Here is a 7,057-nt window from a genome sequence, read left to right as displayed (position 1 = left end):
ACGAAATATATTGGTATATAGTTATATAGAGCCATATTGCAAAACTAGAAACAAAGATGAACATATATCATGTTATATTAGACATTCATAATATACATTTGTGATAATGAACAATGAAAACCTTTCCCAATTATATCAGTAAGACCATATTATTACACGGCATCATCATGTATAAGCAACCGCGGGATTATAAAAACCAATGATTCATGTACAGGGAACGAATATGTTAAATTGTACATCAATATGTTTAGGACTTCTCGTAGATCGAAACAGTAAGCGCAACTCATAGCAAATCCGTAATGTAGTTTCACGGATCACTAAATACTTAATGATCATGAAAAAGACAAGACAAAAAATAATTACAAAAGAAACAAAACACGAGAATGGATCATACACCCCACAAGTTTGTGTGAAATCTGCATTTTGAATTCGCATTCTTTGACATTGAATGAGCCTTGAAGAACATCAGTCTTCTAGAAGGGATGATTGTCAAGGTAAGCGTCGTCCTCGTTCCGATTGGCGACACCTGGCGGGGAAGGAGAAAATTAAGCATTAAAACTGCTTTGTGGTAGAGAACCTGGAACACTGAGTGGACAAAGCAATTGTGAAAATTATCGGTTCAACACACAATGCACACGGACACCTTGAACATTTGTAAGCCACTAAAATTAAGCACACATACCATTCATTTTAAAATATGTTATGAATACTTCAGTTTTATTGAATAAATATGTTTATTTATAAGATAGCAATATTAAAGTGAAATAATCCCACTTATAAACATTCTCCATCCACGTCACTAACTTAGTATTCTATTTAATTTGTTTTATTGTTTATTTAAACACGATAAACTACCTTCAAATTATCGAGTACCATTTAAAAAAGGCGGACAACTGTTTTCCCTGTTGACCTCGGCACACTAGGTACCGATGTTTAAATGTGCCCAAAAAATAGCTCTCAAAAATGTTTAATTTTATTCAATACGTTTAAAGTCCAAGTAATTGCATTTTAATACGTCAATGTCAATTCAAAACATAAAATAACTTGTAAAAGTGCATAAACGTGGATCAGTCACAAAACATTATCTTATCATGTTGCAATTATTGCGCAAGTCACAGACTACAAAATCACGAGTGTTTACTAACAATCGCTAGATGTTCAATTGATTTAATTCATGTTGATACTAAGGAATAAAGTATTGGATGTTCAGAACCGGCAAGGGGAAATTCATTTATGTTGTAAGTGAGATTTTGTCATTCGCCTAGGAAAAGGAATTAACTATGGTCGTTGAATGCTGCACATTTTCAGCATTTGCGGGAGGAGTAAGTACACATTAATATTTATTGAACGATCTTCTTTGTTAGTGTCATTATCATGCAGAGTGATGGAACTTTATGGGGGAGTGATTGTTAAGGTTGGTTGTTGGCGAACCATTGATAAAATTCTGAAGCATTATTTGTGCTTTTCCTTTGACTTTTCAAAATAGAAAAGAAGTCTTTTTTCGTGGTTAGTCATGACCAACTGACTGAAGATAAACATCACGTAGTCAATTATCCTTATAAACTAAAATTTTCACAGAAACTTGTTATTGGATCGATTTATTTGCAAGTGACATGATATATTATGATTCACATGTTGTATAACGCATGACTCATGATTGAAAACAAGATTGATTTTATTATACAGACAGTTAATGTGAAGGTTAGATATCTCATAAGAGACATTCCCTTGCTTGAAATTTGCGTTGTCAATGATTTTAAAATTGACATCCAGCTAACCTGGCTACATTGAAATTACCCCTGTGTTTGTTTGATCGCCTTCTCCCTTTATGATTTGCTCGGTCCCAACCAGCCTCGTCCATGATAATCCCCTGCTGCTCCGGAGTACTGTTGACTGTAACCCTGTAGAAACCAACCAAGTCAAAGTCATTACTTGATGTTTGACCGCTTTGGTAGAATTTCTCTGGACTCACAGGAAGGTGCGGTTGCTGAATTTCTCTTGGAGAAGACCAAACACAATATCAATTTCGCCGTCCTTGGCTTCCGTGATACAGTACGGGTGAGTCATATCCAGGTTGAACAAAACAGTCTAAGCAATCAGGAAATTAACATTGATTTATGGAAATAAAATTATTCAAAATAGCTTGAGATGACGCTGTTAGAAAAATGAAAATGATATAAGTAACGCCCAAGGAACATCCGCCTGAGTAGTCGATTTTTCTTCGCCAAAGTTTTTTCAGTGGTGCTTTGAAGGCCGTTTTTTGTTATATCTTCATTGGTTTCGAGTAAAATTCAGAGAGGGCCGAGCCGTCTGGTTCTACAGATTTTGTTGGGAAATCCTTTTTAAATTTAGAGTGCCTTAAGGGTATCAATAATACATGAAGTTGCATTGTCAACTGCCCAAATGCGGCCCCTTTTTAATCAATACTTTAGTAGCGAATACAATGATACCGTTTTTCAGAGCTGGGCCTTCCTAAAAACCCAAGGTAACTGCGCCATAGTACCATCATTAACGACATGCACGCGTGTGCATTACAGTCCTACCCTTTGTTTGTTTTGCCACATAGTTATTACCTTTCAAATTGTTGTTTTATCAACTCTTAATCGGCCTAATACCCATCAAGAATATCCCTTCTCCCTTTCGCGCGCAAGTATTTACTTTTGGCTTATATTGACCTATTTATCACGACGAGTATATTTACATGTTATCTTTTTTAAAGAGTTTATAAAAAGTAACATATAGCTGATTACACTAGCGAACTCGTCCAAGTTTACTTTGTATGTTAATATCGGAAGAAAAGATAATATAATACGCTCAAAATGCACCATTTCGGATTTCTTTTATCAAAAACTCAAAGTTCGACAGTCTGATTTCATTGTCAAAATATGTAGTTTAGTATTTCTCTCGATAAAAAATTCAACACTAAAAATGTTTTAGTACAAAACGTGAAACATTTACGACAATGAATGTGAATTAACAAATGTTGCGTTTTCGCCATTCATAAGAATTCCTGGCGTACTAGAACCAGGTGCTTGTGCCATCATCAATGGATTTTTGGACGGTGTAGTAGCAAAGGAAGTTAGTATTATAAAAGAAAAAAACCTAACTTCACGATAACTACTAAATGTTTATGCTAAAATTGAGTATGTTCACATCACCTACAAACGTGAGATATTAAACATTTCTATTTTCTTTTTGCACAATGTTGACTTAAACCTACTTCCTAAATGCGTTTTTTTTCGGTTGATTTTATTTCCATTTTTCTGTACCCGAAATGTATTTCAGAAATGTTTAATATTGTATTCATTCAACTATTTACCGAATGGACCATTATAAATTAAGGGGATTGTTTTTAATATTTAACTGAAGAAGTAATAATTGACGTCACTGGTACCTAGGAGATGTCATCGTCAAACTCACTAAACAACAGTTATCATATTCACGTCATTATAAACACATTTTTAACCAAAATACCTTCAAACCATCCCATACGAGGACCAGTGTTATTCCTATCAAGGTTGTATCAAGGGAAATGATCAACTGTTTATACAAACAATAGTGCAGGACCAATGCATGTTTCATGATATATAAGAGTAGGCATTGTAAACAATTTTCACTATCTTCATGTTTGACAAATCTACAATATAATATTTGTAAGTAACCCGCGCATAAATCGGTCGGCACTTAACGACACTTCCGACTGACCGTTTGCGGCCCATCCTGCTGATAGTGATTCACCCGCTCATGTTGGGTCTCTACATCCGGTATCTACGCACGAACCTTCTAGTGTCGAACCCATGATCATTAGGCCCAAGACAGCTCCCAATCGTGCGATTCTCAGCAGACAGACGCCATCACCACGGGCTCACAGGTGATTGTGGCCCCCAGACAGCAGCTCAGGGTACCCAAGGAGATCGTCATCACACCAGCTAAGTTCGTTGTCCCAAAGCCTGTTAGTCATGGCATGGCCGCACCACAGATTTCAACACCGGTAAGGAAATCCACATGTGAAACTGAACTAAAAGCTGTGCATTGTGACGAGGAAATCCATTATTAAAGAGTGTCAAAGACACCCCTGCACGGGACAGATCCCGTACCCCCCGTGCTGTAGCTAGGTCCGAAAAACGGTCTCAATCTGCGAAACCTTATAAAAAAACAACAAGGTGTCAGTAAAACTCGAGATAATGATATTAGCCAGGTTTTACCCACTTCTAAAAATACACTCGGTGTTGACAGCGGTGGTCAACCAGCGGAACGTGATCAGCCGATTTCCGCATAGTGTACTGACGAGGAGGTCACGCTGAGATGTACGCTGTTAAATGTACAGGGTCTCACTAGCAGACGAACGAATAAGTTACACTCTACTGAGTTAATAAATATTTTTCAATTAAATGATTTAATTCTTTTGACGGAAACCTGGACTAATGACTTTTCTTATTTACATATTGACAATTTTGAATGTTATGTTTTAAATAGGCATGGAAATAAGCAATATAGTAAACGGTCTGCAGGGGGCATAATTGTTTATTTGAGAAACACTTATGTTAAAAATGAAACATTAATATTTACGAGTAATGACGATATTTTATGTATAAAAATCAGTAGTGACACACTAGCTGGGTTTAGATCAGGATCTGTATTTCTGTTTATCATATGTTGTACCAGAAAATATTAGTCGCCAGAGTTTAATTGAAACTCACACATTCGATCGGTTACTTTCATTTATAAAGGATCTTGAAGCTAAGAATGTCAACTCTTTTTATTTTGTGCTTTGTGGTGATTTAAATGCTCATACTTCAGATAGGCCGGATTTTGTCACAGGCGATAGTTATATGCACTTTAATGAGTTGTTATCAAATAATTATATAACTGATGTACCGTTAACACGATGTTCAAAAGATAAAGGGAGGCTAAATAATTATGGATTAGTGCTGTTAGATTTATGTAAAGAAACCGGATTACGTATTATAAATGGTCGATTTGATAGAGATAAAGAGGGTAATTTTACGCACGTTGGAAGTCGGGGTTCAAGTGTTGTAGACTATGTTTTGACTACACAGAATTTATTTAAGCATGTATCGAGTTTTGTAGTTGAATCACCAAATATACTCTCTGATCATTGTGCTGTTAAATTTTCTTTGTTAATTAACAAACTTATCTCAGTTAACATCATTGAAGATAGAACTCGTAGCTCAATTAATAGTAAATTCGTTTGGGATTGTGATAAAAAAGATGCATTTATGCAAAATTTATCAAACCAGGAAACACTAGATAAATTACAATCGTGTAATCAAAGGATACAAGATGCTAACACGGCATGTGAAATTGATTTATGTATTTCTGACTTTTCGTCAATTTGATATGATTCAGCAAAACCTTTTAAGCACAAATGTAATGTGCATTCAGATACAAGTCATAATGAATATAGCACTTTTACTTCTGACAAGCCATGATTTAATGAGGATTGTTATATAAAAAGAAGGAGTTTGTATAGCATGTTAAGTCTGTATAGATTAGATAAATCAAAGGGAAATAGAAAAAAATATGGTAATTGCTAAATCTCAATATAAAATATGTGTTCATCTGAAAAAGTTAAATTATGATAAATTACAAACAACGAAATTAAACGAGTCAAGATTTAAAAATGCAAAAACATACTGGAATATGTTAAAAGGTTGTGCTAATATGAAGAGTACTAATATTTCAATAGATACATTTGAACGCTATTTTAAGAGTGTGAATAATCCTACTGATCCTTTTTTCTGCGTAGACGAGGATGTTGTGGATTTTATAGATAGATATGAGAAAAATGAGTTTGATGTTATGTTTGCAGAATTGAATACGCCCATCAGCTCTGATTGTTTACTTAATGCTTGAACACAATTAAATACTAACAAAAGTGAGGGCCCAGATATGAATATAAATGATTTTTTTATTCATGGGAAATCCGTCTTGTTGCCACATCTTCTTACTTTGTTTAATAAGCTTTTTGAAATAGGGTATTTTCCACCGGCATGGTCTGAGGGTTTTGTTATACCGTTGCATAAAAAGGGTAATATCAATGATGAGAATAACTTTTGAGGAATCACATTGCTGAGTACTATTGGTAAACATTTTACGAGAACATTAAAAAATAAATTGACTGATTGGGCAGAAACATATAATGTATATATAGAAGCACAGGCGGGATTTAGATCACGTATGGGAACTGTTGATAATATTTTCGTCCGGCGTGGCATTATAACTCATATGTTGAATCAAAGCAAACGTTTGTACTGTGCTTTTATAGATTATACAAAAGCCTTTGATTATATAGTGAGAGACAATCTGTGGTATAAATTGATAAAGTTTGGGGTTAGGGGTAATATGTTGAATATAATTAAATCTATGTACGAAGTGGTCAAATCAAAGGTAAAACATAATAATGTATTAGGCGATGGATTTAATTGTACTCTTGGTGTAAGACAAGGAGAAAGTATGTCGCCTTTCCTTTTCTCGATGTTTCTGAATGACATAGAATATATTTTTATACATAAATGTTTAGATGGGATTGATGTCGAAATGTTTAAGGTATTCCTTATTTTATATGCTGATGATATTGTTATATTTGCCAACTAAGCAATTGAGCTTTAGATAAGTTTAGATGCTCTGCTTGAATATTGCAATAAATGGAAATTAGTTGTAAATACCGTTAATACAAAATAAATGATATTAAGTAAAGCAGGGAGATTGAGAAATGATTTAAAGTTTTATTACAATAACGAGGAATTAGGAATCGCCAATGGGTTTTCATATCTTGGTGTTGTGTTTAGTAAAGGAGGATCTTTTTCGGATGTCCAAACTACATTAGCAGGTCAAGAGCTTAAATCCATTTTCCAAATGAATAATTATCTTTATAAGTTCACCTGTCTATCAGTAAAGCATAGACTTAACCTATTCGACAAAATTATTGCCCCAATTTTAAATTATGCACGTTATTGTACAAAAAGACTCAAACATGTAATATAGACGGGGTTTAAGTGTATTCATCTTCTTAATCGAATTAAAAAAGTGCAAT

The sequence above is a fragment of the Mya arenaria genome, chromosome 9, assembly GCF_026914265.1.
Source record: "Mya arenaria isolate MELC-2E11 chromosome 9, ASM2691426v1".
Taxonomy (NCBI): domain Eukaryota; kingdom Metazoa; phylum Mollusca; class Bivalvia; order Myida; family Myidae; genus Mya; species Mya arenaria.
Note: the sequence above shows the minus strand (reverse complement) of the source record.